Here is a 15194-nt window from a genome sequence, read left to right on the forward strand (position 1 = left end):
AGAATGGATCCGGGTTTTGTGAAGCCCGAAGACCACACAATTTGGTGGCAGGGCATGGTTCCTTCTTTAGGAAAAATAATACAGAAGTGCAAATAGTGAGTTGTTAGAGATAATAAGAGGAATGACAATAACTTTAAAAATGTTAAATGATGATAAATATACCATAAACAGTACATTATCCAAAATACACCAGAATTTTAGAATTAACTAAAATGTCCCCCCCCCTTTTTTTTTTTGCTGTGTACTTTTTGAGTGTCCTTTCGTATGATAATGAGGGTGTAACATTCCCTAGGAGACATAGAAAGACCATCCTGCCTTGCTTTTAGGAGTAGTTGATCAGGATTGCTTTTCTATTTTTATTGATTGCTTAGAAAAATACTGTTTGACGTCACAAGTTGTTGCTGATCATGAAATTACTAAGATATCTTCCTTATGTTTTATTCTACTACTGAAGTTTAAGATTCAGAAGGATTTTCCTTAACTTTGCTTCTGGATTTATCTGTTTCCATTCTTGTTACTCTTTCATTAACCATAGATCTCCAGTTTGGGAGAAACAATATCTAATCATACTATGGTATCAGCTGTGGTCCTGGGCTATCCTATCACCACAGCAGTTGGACTGGCAAAGTGGAAGCAGTGTGTTACAAGAAGTTACTAGTATACTTGGACAGCTAGCAATATCTATACAAGGAAGATACTACAAGCAGCATTAGGATATCCCATTAATCATAAATCAAGTATATCCTCATCTCTAGATTTGTCTGCTCCCGGCAATCATTGGCCACAGCTTATGCTCATATGTTCTTCTCTTTCCTCTTCCCCATCCTATCCTGGGACTGCCTCCACGTGGCTGACACACTTTTACAACACTTCCATAGGGCCCTCTAGTTAAGATGCTCAGATTACAGGCTCAAGAGACCTAGACCCAGATTGAAGGAGGGGAGAAATTTTTCTTACCATGTCTGAGTTCAGATTTTTTTAAGTTTGTTGACAATGGGAATGTATAATCTCTTTTACCAACAACTCATTCCCAGTTGTGGGAATGTGGCATTACCATAATGGCCTAACAGGACAACATTTTCAGAAGACACCTGGCTAAGATCATTGTCAGCAAGCAGCTCTTGGAACAGGTTGGGATCTATTTTCACTCACAGATGAAAGGCCTCATATAGACTTGGACCACAAGGATTTTTGCCTGGCAAATTTAAATAGATAGAACCATAATGTAATTTCAGCTATAAAACTTTCAATTGAGTACACACAAAATATTATAATGATAATTAATGTAACTTTCTGGTATGTGCCCTAAGTTAGTTGACTATAAAATATATGCTTGAGTAAGTGGCTCAGTTAACTTGCTTTATGAATTTATTGATTATGAGCCACTTCAATGTGGAGCTTAGGCTGACAGAGTCGATTCCTTTGGCTTCAGAAGAGTCGATCTCTGGCTATTTTTCTCATTGGTCAGATGTTAAGGCCACTTTTCCTCTAGAGCCACTCCTGGCTCACAATAGTCAAAGCAACTGTTTTCAAATATAAGAATTCTTGTTGTGTAAAAAGTGGAGTGTTTGTCAATTTCATCTAAGAGAAGAATAAATTGCATGGAGCATGAAATGCCTGCCTCTTCAGAGATCATGAGAAATATTGGGGAGGAGAAAGAGGGAGAGAAGGAGAGAAAGAGGAGAGGATGGGGAGGGGAGAGACCGAGAGCACTCCTATTCACTGCTCAACTCCTCAGATACCCTCAATGGTTGGGGCTGGGCCAGGCACAGCTGAAAGCCAAGAGCTCAGTCTGGGTCTCTCATATTGGCGGCAGGGACTCAACCATTTATGTCATCACCTTTGGCTTTCCAGGAACCCAGGTACTTCTACATGGGATAGGGCATCTCCAGTGGCATCCTAACTACTAGGTCAAATGCCCAGTGCTGGCTTTGTGTTTTGCAAGGGGGAGTCTACTTTGCCTGTTTGTTAAAGAAAAGAAAAGGCCATGCTTCTCAATACTTGCATTTAAATAAATTGAAAATAAATGTTTTCAAAGTCTCAGTTGAGAAATTGGATTAAGAATGCTGTTTCTCTGTTTGACATGAACCTTCCACTACATGGAAGTGGACTTTACATCTGCATTTTATTTTTAGTGAAATTGAAGCCCAGTTCTTGTTTCCTCATGGGAGCAAAGACAAGGCACCGTTCAAAGTCATGGGAGGATTGCGATAAAGAGTGAGGTCACAAATCTGCACTGGCTTTCATTGTTAATAATAATTCTATCTGTGGGTATTCTTTTAAGCACTAAGCCAACTGGCAAATTTTATATATTATTCAGTCACAGAATTCTTACATTTTGGGAAAATAAATTAGAAAATCATAGACATGATTTTCTAAAGATTAAAAAAAAAAAAAAACCATAGGACTCTTTATTGGAATGAAAACTACCTTGCAGTTTAGAGTGAAACCAAGAAGTATGGACTCACCCACCCCACCTGGATGCCCAATAGCCCTCACGTGGTCTCTTCTCCCACCTGCTTAGAACCCTAATTATTGGTGGGTAAAGAAGAGGTGCCTGACCTGATACAGCACTTGAGGGAAGATGGGTAGGTAAAGGTGTAGGAAGGAGTCTGGCCCCTGACAATAGCATTTTAGGGCATGGATGATTCACAACCTTTCTGGGAAAGAAATATCAGTGTTTCCTCTGAGTTCTGTGAGTTCTCCTACTGGAAAATAGAAACACTGGCATCTTTTCTTCCTCTGCTTACGTGTGTGTGTGTGTGTGTGTGTGTGTGCATGTGTATGTAGTACTGATGTTGGTATCCATGACAGAGATTACTCATTCTCTGTTGAAAGGAGAAGAGACACTTAACAGTTCTTCCTTCTTTAAAAGAAAATTGCACTCTATTTTTCTTTGCTTTATTTGGGTTTGAGTCATTTTTCAGTTGAATGAGTTGGGCACAGTCTGTTTCTCCCATGAACAAATAAAAATGTCCTCTTGATTTGAGATTATATAATTGACTATAATAGCTCATGAAATGTTTGGAAAGTTAAAGTTAGACTTCTGGCTTAAGTTTAGTTTTTTATTCAGAAATTCTCTACAAACTGATTCTAAGAAGACGTTTTGGGTGCAATTTGGGAAACAAAGTAGTGTGTAAGTGGAAGCTTATTAAAATATACTTTGTAGTTTCTCCTTGAAATTTCTTCTGAGAAAAAAATTTTAATAGTTCTCTAAAATTGAGTTGGAGGATCCTGAATCCTATATTTTCCTACCAACAGTGAATCTTCAGTTCAGTCTTTGTATTTAGCTATTTATGTAGCTTTTCCCTAAAAGAATGTACAATGAAATATTTGCCATGGCCGCATCCATGGACCCGCAGCAGTGGTACTGGTCTTATTATCATAAAGCTCTTCTAGGCTTTGTATGCTGATCTAAAACACTGAACATGCACATGTGGACTTTCACATTATCCTGCACCCTGGGACTTCATGCTCAATAATTGAGATAAGGAAAGAATGTTCTTTGGATCACTATGACTTATTAGGGTCCTGTCCAAAATCTTGTACATGCCTGATAAAGTTAGTGGAATGCTGGGGTCTCTGCAGTTTTGAAAGAATGTGACTTGTTGAGCAATTCAGCTGTTAGCTCTAATCCCCATCTATGCAGAGCTGTAAGATTAGGACTTACAGACACGAAGCTGTATATACAGACTACCTCTGATTAAGTCACAAAATTTCAGAATATAGAAGGAAATGGAACAAGAAACAGAAATCTATTTAAGAGTGGTACCTGTGGATTATCAGACTGTGGTTGCTTCTCATTCACTTTTTTCTTTTGCATGTTCAAGTTTACAATGATGCAAATATGTATTTGTAAATACCGAAATGGCTTAATTTCATAAAAATTGGAATAGATGGTACCCTCATCTATTACATCTATTACTATCTTAAAGTAGGGCCATGATAAACAAGAACCCCGAATGAACATTGCTCAAGAGTGTGTCCCTCTTGTCATATGTCTGTGACACTTTTGGGCTTAAAAATATGCTCATAACAAGTGAGTAACCTGCTGTTGGTAAGAAGAGCCAAACAACTAGAAATACAATGATATGCACCCAGTAGGGAAGAAGAGGTGCAGAATGATTGTTTAATATACATTGAACATCTGCATCAAGCCTCCCTTCTACCACTGTCGGGGGCCTCTTCAGCCTCTTTTCCTCCAATGTTACTTCCGTCTTTTCCCTAAGTATCAGTGCTGATATGTTAACAGCATGTTACATGGCACACACGTTTTGGTCAGGGAGAGGAACAGTAGGACAATTTTGCTTGGATATTTATAGTCAACATCAGTGAATCCTCTGGGAGGTTCTTGGCCATGCAGTAGAGCTTTAGGGCAGGCTAACGAGGTTGTAAGACCTGATATTGGCACATGAGAGAACCAGAGAAGAGAATGGCAAAACCGAGAAGTGAAGTTTGTTTTCTGCACTCTCCTGCCATCTTCCCGCCCTTTTTATTTATTTATTTTTTAATGTTGGTTTCCTTCCCCTGCCTCCTCTCCTGGCTGCCTTTTGGTTGGTCCAAGTCCTACAGTAACACTCCATAGAATGTACTCACCCCCAAAGAGCTCCCTTCCCTTCATTTTCCTTTTATTCCTTTCTCTCTGTCCTTTGCTTTTTCCTCATCAAATATATGCATACATTTCATGATGTATTAGACTGAAAACATTGAAAAGTTTGAGTATCATAATTGTGGCTCCTTTATACAGCTGATATTTGGAACTTCTTGTTTTGTACAGTTCAGGGGAGAGAGTATGTGACATGACCTGCTAAATTAGCCAGCACCCAGCCCGCCTGATATGCATGTGTGCTTGGCCAGGGTCACTTCCTGGCTGTCCATGGCATTTGGTGAACAGCCAGACCAGTGCAGGAGGTTCAGGGCTCAGAGACATGAGTGGGTGCATTGCATGAGGTCCAACCTTGGAGAGAAGGGAGGTCTAAACTTTTCTGCAGTTGTGGTTTAGACACACACAGGTATGACTCTGATGGGACTGAAGGTCCCCAAAGGGTCTGGGATGAGCATGGGCTCCCAGCCAAAGCTAAGAGGATCACTGTAGTCTGGCAGCATGGGAAGAGGCTGTGGCTCTTGGAGCAGAATCCAAGGACCCAGACCCTCATTTGCTGTCTGTTCCCCAAGCTGTGTTCAAAGAAAAGTGTGTGTTACTGTGGATGTTCTTGGACAAAGCAATGATCATAAACAGGAATGTGTGTGTGTGTGGGGGGGGATGTTTGAGTGGGGGTGAGGCAGGGGGGTAGGTGTGTAGAGGAGGTTGGGGACAGTCCTGTGAATAGTAGGGTGGCTACTGACTATACTTCAGACCAGGCCACGGAGGAGCAGATATCAGGGTGGGGGTCTGCATCCATCAGGTGGGAATACAGACAGCACCAATTTCACAGTTTTGTGTAAACTGAATGATTAATGCAAGCACAGCATTGAGCACACACTGCACAAGTGAAATGGTAATCAGAGCTTAATGTAATTAGCTATTATTATTTATCAGGGTTTCTTTCGTGACATTCCTTTATTTTATCTGCTTATTGTCTAATAATTTTCAAGTGGTTACAGGGTTTAATCTTACATAATGTGACAAAATACGCTTGGCCCTATTTTTGTTTTGAAGTAGAGAAATTCTGTTAGATTAAACCTGAAGTGAGATGAACTTGAGTGAAGTTTTAAAAAATAATTATGTCTCAAAGTTGAATTTTTACTGAATAAAAAATTGGGCACTAATGTCATTCTTTGCTTTAGGAAGATTGTGGGAATAACTAATAACACTTGAGGAGGTTAATATACCATTGAAAGTAGTAATTTTAACAGTTTTGAACTCCTGTTCAAAAGATATAATTGGAAGAATTTTCAATAGACATCAGTCTTTATTTCTTAGGAAATTACAGTGATTGAATTAACTGCAGGCAGCCTCTTATTATTACTTGAAGATAATAGGAATCTGTTGAGGGTTAGTGTGGAAAAATGAATGATACATGTTCTATTAAAGACTCCATAGTGGGAAAAACTTTTTTTTTTGCCACTCGGTATTGCCATAATTTATTTATTCAAGGCATAATCTTCAATGCAGGTTCCTTTATAGTATTTGGCCTAAAAACTAATTCCAATGAAGAATGAGAATAATGCTTTTCCTAGGATTAAAGCATAGATTTTCTTTTAAGGGAGTGCATAAAATGCTAATTCAAGAGGAAATGTTAAACTTGAAGAACTCTGTGCACATAGAAAAGAGTTCAGTTCCTTCTTTGATTTTTTTTTTTTTTTAGGACTTTGCCCCCCATTTTCTATGAAATTGAGCACAGACAAGGACAACAATATCACAGTCATTATTCAGGCATTTTAAATTACTCTTTTACTTTGAAACAAGATATTCGAATCCTGGAGTGTTAGGGAAATTGTGCATGGATGAAGCAGTAAATGGATTTTGATTTGTCATCTCAGCCTGAGGCTTTCAGGAGGTGGTAAAGTGGTTTTTATCTGTGGAAAATAACAGCCAATTTTCTTCAAGATCTTCCCAAACTCAGATTGATTCAGATAGTGTATCTGAGTCTAATCCCACCCAGATAAGCATCTGCAGTCATCCTGACCTGGACTTGGGTGGTGTTGCTTTTTAAATTTCAGTGTGACTATAAACATTGTCTGACTTTCTCTTTGCTTAGTAGCCTAGAACTATAGGATGAGAAAACCTGTTTGGGCTCTTGCTGGCTGGAGTGTCTACTTAGAAATTCATGTTATTGGTTGCAACTCAAGTTGCACATGTTGATTCCCAAATTTTGCTTGACTTGACCCTAAACTAAATGTCGCTGGGAATGCAAAACCCAAAGGCAAAAAGAAAATAAGGGAAGTTACCTAATTTTATATACTAAGAAGTTCTGGTAAGAAAGCTGATTACTACATCATGAAATGCTTTTGTTCACTGCTTTGGGAAGTAGAAGGAAGGGGCATTAAAGTCTTGCTCTGGGGAGAAAGGAAGTGCTGATAAGTTATTACTTAAACCAAATTAGACAAAAATAGGAGCAGAAGCCAATGATTTGACATTCAATATAGCTAACATTCATTTACTTTTACACTTTTTACACTGTTTCTGGTTTAGCTATTGTAATTTCAAATTATTATAGTTTGAAAATATTTAGATGAAACATAACATACTACCTTGTAGTATAGTACAGCAAAATAAAAACTAAGTCATAGAGTTTGGACAATGGGCAATATGGGGCACAGAAAAAGAGTATCTAGATTTATTTGACATGCAAATAGAGTTTCTGATGTTAGGGTGAGATGTGCATTCCTTCTGCACTTATATTTTGGCTATGGAAACAGTCTTACTGATCATGGGAACTTGGATACATTTCCATTTAAAAAGAGAAAATAATTAAAGAAAATACCTGTCTGGGTGGCAGTGCAAATTGAAAAAATAATCCATTTTTAAAGGATGTTGTGAACTATAAACTGTGACATGAAATTCACTTCAAAAGGGGGCAATTATTAAGTGTTATTAAGGATTCAAAGAAAATATTAATCTAACCTGTTATGTGCTTTGTCTAACCTATAAAAAGAAGATAAGGATTCCAACCTGCAAGTCTCTTTGCCAAAAGTGTTCAATCTGAGCTTGATTCAGAAATCCAGAGTAAAGGATGTTATGCAAAGCAACTGGCCAGCACTCTGTAAATATGTCGGTTACCAAAGATAAGAGGTGATAATAGATGCACAACCATGGCCATGGCTATTCTTGCTTGGATACTGAATATAAGCAAATTAATATAAAACCCTCCAAACTGAGAAGGCAACTGTTGAGACAATTGGGTAAATTTTAACTGAATAATAACTGTATTAGATCATCGTAGCAATTTAAAATTCCCTGCCTGTGATCATTACTGTATAACTAAGTAGAGCAATTGTTCTTAGGAAGTAGATGCTGAAGTATTTAGGGATGAAATGTCTTCATGTCTGCCACTAACCCTCTAATGATTCTGCCAAGTATTTATACAGACAAAGATAAAAAAAAAATCCAGCAGGGCTGGCGCTGTGGCATAGTACATTAAGCCTCTGCCTGTGGTGTTGGCATCCCATATGGGCACTGGTTTGTGTCCCAGCTGCTCCTCTTCCAATCCAGCTCTCTGCTATGGTCTGAGAAAGCAGTAGAAGATGGCCCTTGTGCTTGGGCCCCTGCATCCACATGGGAGTCTAAGAGGAGGCGCCTGGCTTCAGATTGGCTCAGTTCTAGCCATTATAGTCATTTGGGGAGTGAACCAGTGAATGGAAGACCTCTCCCTCTCTCTGTCTATAACTCTACCTCTCAAATAAATAAATAAATAAAATCTTAAAATAAAAACTGGCAACATGTTAATAATTTGGGAATTGAGGTGAAACTATTTGTTCACTGGTAACTCTTCCTACAACTCTTTTTAAAATGGCATTTGAACATTTCCAAGGTCAAAACATTGGAGAAAGATGTGAAAAGTGAAAAAATCAAATACTCAACTAGCTTAGTTCTTAAAATACAGACCTTGGAATATTAGCACATCCTTTTCTGATCATGCTTTCTACCATCTTGTTTTTTTTAAAGATGTATTTATTTGAAAGGCAGAATCTTTCTCTTTCTTTCCCACACACACACACACACACTCCTATCTGCTGGTTCACACCCCAAATGCCCACAACATCCAGGGTAGGGCCAGTTTGAAACCAGGAGCCAGGAGCTCCATCCAGGTCTCCCATGTGGGTGTCAAGGACCCAATCTTTTGAGCCATCCTCTGCTGCCTTTCCAGGCACTTAGCAGGAAGCTGGGTCTGAAGCTGAATTGTGCAGACTTGAGCCAGGCAATCTGATATGGGATGGGGTGTCTCAAGTGGCACTTACCCTGCTGTGCTGCAATGTCTGCCCATCTACCATGTTATTTTACTGTGAAATACAAATGTATAGGTTAAAAAGAGGAAGAATTCAAGTTCTTTAAATTTGCGGTTTAGCTAACAAGTAGGATTATTATTTATTTGAAACATTTTCCCAGAACATTTCAGTGAAACAGAAGTTCTAAATCAATGTGCACATCTTTGGAGGTATTTAAATTCAAGTGAAATTCAGCAGACCCATAGAATGGCAGATGTCCTAAACAGCACTCTGGCCTCAGAATCAGCCCTTAAGGCATTCAGATCTGGCTAAAAAGCCCATGAGAGTATTTCAGGAATGCAAAGTCAAGACACTCTGGCAAAAAAAAAAAAAAAAAAAAAAAAAAGAAAAGAAAAGAAAAGAAAACCTAAATGAAAGATCTCTGTGAGTGAGATCCCAGCGGAAAGAACAGGCCATCAAGGAAAGGGGTACCTTTCTCTGAAGGGAGGAGAGAACTTCCACTTTGACTATGACCTTGTATAAATAAGATTGGAGTTGGCGAATTCGAAAGGCTTCCATAGCCTTGGCAACTCATGACAAGAACCTAGGGTGATTACTGATGCCATAAACAAGAGTGTCAATTGTTAAATCAACAACAGGAGTCACTGTGCACTTACTCCACATGTAGGATCTTTGTCCTTAATGTGATGTACAATGTGAATTAATGCTATAACTAGGATTTTACACTTTGTGTTTCTGTGTGGGTGCAAACTGTTGAAATCTTTACTTAATATATACTAAATTGATCTTCTGTATATAAAGAGAATTGAAAATGAATCTTGATGTGAATGGGATGAGGAAGGGAGCAGGAGATGGGAGGGTTGCTGGTGGGAGGGACGTTATTGGGGGGAAAAGCCACTGTAATCCAAAAGCTGTATTTGGAAATTTATATTTATTAAATAAAAGTTAAAAAAATAAAGTCAAGTGAAATTATGAGGTGGCTCCAAACATTCATGAAAATCTTTTAGTTCCATTTTCCATGAACTTTTTGAAGCCTCTTTGTATATCTTGGGAGATACTCAAAGATTTAGGACAATGTTTAGTTTTATCTTAAAAATCCTTTAAACAGAGACAAGAAGAGAGGAAACTATTTATTTGAGACAGGAAGAAAGGAAGGGGCGGGGGGAGGGGAGAGAGAGAGAGATCCTTTCAGCTAGTTTGATTCCTAAATGCCGGCCAGTGGTCAGGTCTGGGAAAGCTGGGTGTCAGGAATTCAATCTGTGTCTCCCCGTGCGTGGCAGAAACTCGATTATGTGTGCCGTCACTGCTTCCTGCCACGTTCCACATGAGCAGGAAGCTGGAGTCAGGAACTGGAGCTGGTTGTTGAACCCATGTGCTCCAATGTGAGATATGGGTGTCCTAACTAACATCCTAACTATTAAGCAAAAGCTTGTCTCCGCTGTCACATTGTCTTTCAGAAAAAAATCAACTCCAAGGATCTCAGTTTAATGATTTCCTGTTAATTTATTACCTGGGTCGTCGTCTTTTCTGTGAGATCTCTCTTGGAGACAGATTGCATAGTTATCATAATGATTAATTTATTTTGTTGCCTCTTATGGGGTTTGCTGATTTCCTCCTAGTCACTGAGTCCAAGCAGAAATCTCATGGCTTCCTTTCTTGTCTTCTTTTATATAGATCAAAAGCAGTAGAACTGGACCAAGGAACCTCACAACTTTTGGGTATGTAATTGAAAACTGTTCAAAATTAGTTGTTTCTCTTAATGATATTTAAGAGCCAAAGGACTCAGATTCCAATGTGTTATTCTAATTTGTGAGCCAAATTAGAATAGCCTAGGTGTGTTTCTCTAGGCTATGATTTAGGCTGAGGGAACCTAATGATATGGAAAAATTACCAATTACACTTGATCCTCTGGCTTTTTCTTGAAAACACATTCTTGGTGGTGATTTATTTTCGATGAGAGAGCTGTTCAGGGAAGCATCCATTATTTATGGGTTGACTTTTTCTGGTTCTCTCAGGCTGAAGAACACACCATAGCTATTGAAGTACCATAGTACAACTATAATTATAGAGAGAAACTAATTCATAGCAATTGTATAGTTAGATGCCCAAAAGAGAGTCTAGTATTAGGTGCTCTAGTATTAGGGCACTTACCGATCTAAAGCTATTAATAATTAAATTTTGTATATTTAAACATTATAATATGAAAGTAAAATAAACTTATGATGGTTCCACATATAAAGTTCATCTCTAATGATCTAGGCAAGACTGGAGTTACGTGAATACACATGTAGTTCTTCTCATTATTCTTTTGGTTTTCTATTTGCAACTTGATTTAAAAAGATTTATATGTCTAAGCTCCTGATGGGAAGATCCATCCCTACTTCAGTTTAATTCTTTCTTTAAGGTGAAGCATAATTCCAGGCTTGCTGCAGAATGCAAGGGAAGCATTCTCACAGCTATCTATCAAGAGCACTTCATTTGAGACTCTATGGATATAACTGAAGTTAGGGTAATTTCTTAGTCTCAGTGTATTAATTTAAATACTACTATATTTTTCTGTGAGCCAGAGAATAGTAAGAATATTATTCATCTTGTCTGTATATCCTACCACTTCCAATTTTATTGCAACTATCTCTGAAACCTTGTTAGTCATCTTGACTGCTATCATGAAGCAACAGTGAAGTGACTTCACCAATCTAGTTCTCTGATATGTTGCAGGCATAGTTCTTAGTTCAAGTGTGTGTAGTGAGAGCAAAGAGTTCATGTGTAGTTCTCATTCACATGAGCCTCAATTTCTGGCTCTAGGATTATGTTGAGTTCTGTAGATTGCTTGTATAATTATTCTGACATGTTACTCCTGGGCAGTGAATATTGTGAAGTTTTATTAAGTACATTTTGAATACAAGGTTATATTTTCCTACTCTAAAATGAAAGTAGGCTTGCTGTGCCTATGAAAGTCATGTTTTAATTTTAATTTAATGTTACCAAATACCAAGTGATCTTGGGTATCCATGTATTTTTTCCCAGAATAGAAATTTGTGTAGACAAGTCTTCTACCTCTAATAAAGAAACAACTTTAACTCCAAGAAATTTTTGGCTTATTGTAAAGTAAACTCTGTGTTTAAAATCTTGTACTGAAAGTGGAAGAATAGATGACTACATATATTTTCTTCTTTAAGGTTTATAGTTCTTAATAATTAAAGGGAAGTTTGAGAAGGCTCCCTTCCTCCACACAGTCACTCAGGGATGCAGGTGGATGCACGTTCCCCTGCCTTGTGGAATATCATGGCAATTGTTGGTTTCGGGGTTTGCCTTGATGGGGGGAGTGTAGAGTGCTTACAGTCCTCCCCAGGCTCGCAGTGGTGCACGTCACCTCAGCTAAGACCTGCTGACCAAGATGAACCACACAGCTTCTCTTAAATGCATGGGTCTGGAGTTCTTCCTGGGTGTCTATGGAGGAGAGAACCAAATATATACAGAACTAGTAATTTTTTTGATAAAACATACCATTAAATTCTCATATTTGACATCTACCTGCAATAACTTTCCTTCTGAAATCAGTCACATCATAATTTTTTAATGTTTTATTATGCAGGTAAGTTATTTTAATATTTTTAAATTAACTTCACATTTTAAAAACTTCAGCTAGGAATAAATAAAACAAGGGTGGTTGACCAGAAATTAGTGAAAGTACTTTGTATTATATCCAAAAATGGAAACAAAATGGTAATATTTTGACCCTCATATGTCTATACATTTATATATTTTTTGTATTAATAGTATTTTCTTTACAATAAGACCATAACTTGAAATTAAATGAAATTAAATGTAAGTTCAAATACAGAGATGATTGAGTACAGAATCAGTTCAAGGGATATCAAATTAGGAATATGAAACAATTTTATTATCTACAATTTGAACTTTGTTTTTATTTAATATTTAGCTTTCTTTTAAAACCTTTTAATTTTCTGGGAGAGGGAGAGAGAGAGAGAGAGAGAGAGAGAGAGGAGGAGGAGGAGGGAGAGTGTTCTCATTAGCTGGTTCACTCCCCCAAGTGCCTGAGCGCTAAGAACTGAATCCAGAGGTCTCCTATATAAGTGACAGGGACCCAAATACTTGAGCCATCACCTGCCACTTCAGAGTGCAACATTAGCAGGAAGCTGGGGCCGGGAGTGGAGGGTCAGGACTCACACTTCAGCAGTCCACTGTGGGATGTGGGCATCTAGGTGGTGGCTTAACCATGGCATCCGGTACCTGCCCCCATGAGTGAGCTTCTGAACCTTAATCTTATGTTCTTTTCCTTCTTGTCTTCCATGTCTTTATCCTTAATTTTTTGTCAGTACTATGTTTTGAAAAGACTCCTACAGACATTTAAACTCCCTAGTCTTATTGTCAACGTTCATGGTTGATGGATTGAGGATGGAGACTTGACCTACTTAGGGCATCTAGGAGGTGAGCCTAGTGGGAGGTCTTCAGGCCTCTGGGAGCTTCATTCAGAAGGCAGTCTTGCGAGAGGACAGACTGTATGGAATCTAAGAATGCTTCCAGTTTCCTCTGCTTCCCGGGTCACCATGTGCTCTTAGGGGTCCCATGTCCTTCACAGATGCCTAAACCAATGCGGTCACCTACTCTTGGACTAGGACCCTCCAAACTGTAAACAAATAAATCTCCCTTCATAAGGAGTTCCTCTCAGGCATCAGAGTTAACTAATGAAGATCTGACCAACTCAGTCACTTTACTGGTGTATTTCATCAAGCCATATTTTCATATACGACTTAGGAATAAAACAGGTTTTATTTCACCTTCATACTTGACTGTGTGTCTGGCTGGATGTGGAATCCTCTGTGCAAATTTATTTTCACTCTAAACTTCAAAGGCATCACTCAGTGCCCCTCAACCTTTCAATTTGTATGTGAGAAATAGAATGCCATTCTTATTTTTGTTTCCTTATAGATAACATCTTTTTATCCTGTCTGTTAACTTTCAGAATTCTCTGTGTATCTTTGAAATTTCACAAGATGTATTCAGGTATAAACCTTAAAAAACTTGTCTGGGTTTAGCATTTAGTGTTGTAGGAAGGTTTCTTGATTCCTCTCCTTCTCTATGATCTGATTCTTGCTGGTTTGGTTTTTTTTCTTTACCTATTCCCTCCCCCGGTATTTGGGAGGGCCACTACTACCTCCATGTATGCATTGCAGTCACAGCTAAAATCTTACAAAAAAAGACAGCCTCTTGCCTAGTATTTCAAGGAGATTTCCTGATGAGCTTGATTTCATTCATGTATACTTTTCTGAAACGATCATTGCAGCTAAAGAGACAAGTGCTCTGATCTATCTACTTCTTTCCACTTCTATCACTCTGGTCCGAGGTGTTATCATTTCTACTTTGGATCATTATAGTAGTCTCTGTTTTTTTTTTTTTTTTTTTTTTTATCTTTGTTGCTGCCTGTTCCCAATGCTGAAGCCAGAGCTTCAGATCTGTTTGTTCGATCAAAACCCTGTAAAACTTGCCTGTTTCACTTCAAGGAAAACAAATGTCTTCCACCATGGCTTAAAAGACCACCCATGAACTGGAGGCACGATCTGGCCTCCAGTATGCATCTGCTCATCTTTTACCATTCTCCTCCCATCATTCACCCAGTCTTAGCTGTGCTGGCTGCCTACTCGTGGTGTCCCTCATACCTGCCAGTCGCAGCCAGGGGTGTTTGCTTGGGCGCTCTCTAGATCTGGATTTCTCCACACTTGGTAACCAGGTGTCTCCTCACCTCTTGCAAGAGTTTACCCACATGTCAGCTGTTTGTGAGGCTGTGTCTTGCCACCTTTGTAAAACAGCAACCCTCTGAACTATACTTCTCTATTTTATTCTTCGTCATTTATCTCCATCTAATATACTGTTTATTTTAGTTACTACTATTAATTGTTTTCTTACTCCTGTGAAGTGCAAAGCTCATTAGGGAAGGAAATATTATCTATAATGTTCAATATAGTATATTCAGGCCCTAAAACTGTTGGAAGCTCATACTCAGTCAATACATATTTGATGAAAGAATGGATAAGTGAACTGGTGGCCCACCTTGGCCATATGCTGGTTCCTACATTGTAGCCTATGACTGATAGTCCTACAAGGAGGGAAAGAGTAAAAGAAGCCTGTCAAACAAAATGAATAAGTGTCTAAATAAGTAGCCCTTCTGGTGATCACTGAGAAATGGGAACCCCTATAAGAAGGGCATAGAATTAATAAGTGGAAGGAAGCAGCAGGTTCTGAAACCTGACAATAATTTGCTGTTTGATTTTGAATATATGTAA

General features: G+C 38.5%; 1 protein-coding gene across 14 annotated transcripts in view; it reads left to right on the forward strand.

The window, feature by feature from the left end:
- The window catches only part of IPCEF1 (interaction protein for cytohesin exchange factors 1), a 210930-nt gene that overhangs the window by 74169 nt on the left and 121567 nt on the right, over positions 1-15194 (forward strand). For all 14 annotated transcript variants that reach the window (XR_016233620.1, XM_089332554.1, XM_089332556.1 and 11 more), the window contains exon 2: positions 10564-10607. The gene's annotated coding sequence lies outside the window, so the exon portion shown is untranslated. The remainder of the gene's footprint in view (positions 1-10563; positions 10608-15194) is intronic.

The sequence above is a fragment of the Oryctolagus cuniculus genome, chromosome 5 (assembly GCF_051225735.1).
Source record: "Oryctolagus cuniculus isolate XC-2025 breed Fujian yellow rabbit chromosome 5, ASM5122573v1, whole genome shotgun sequence".
NCBI classification, from domain to species: domain Eukaryota; kingdom Metazoa; phylum Chordata; class Mammalia; order Lagomorpha; family Leporidae; genus Oryctolagus; species Oryctolagus cuniculus.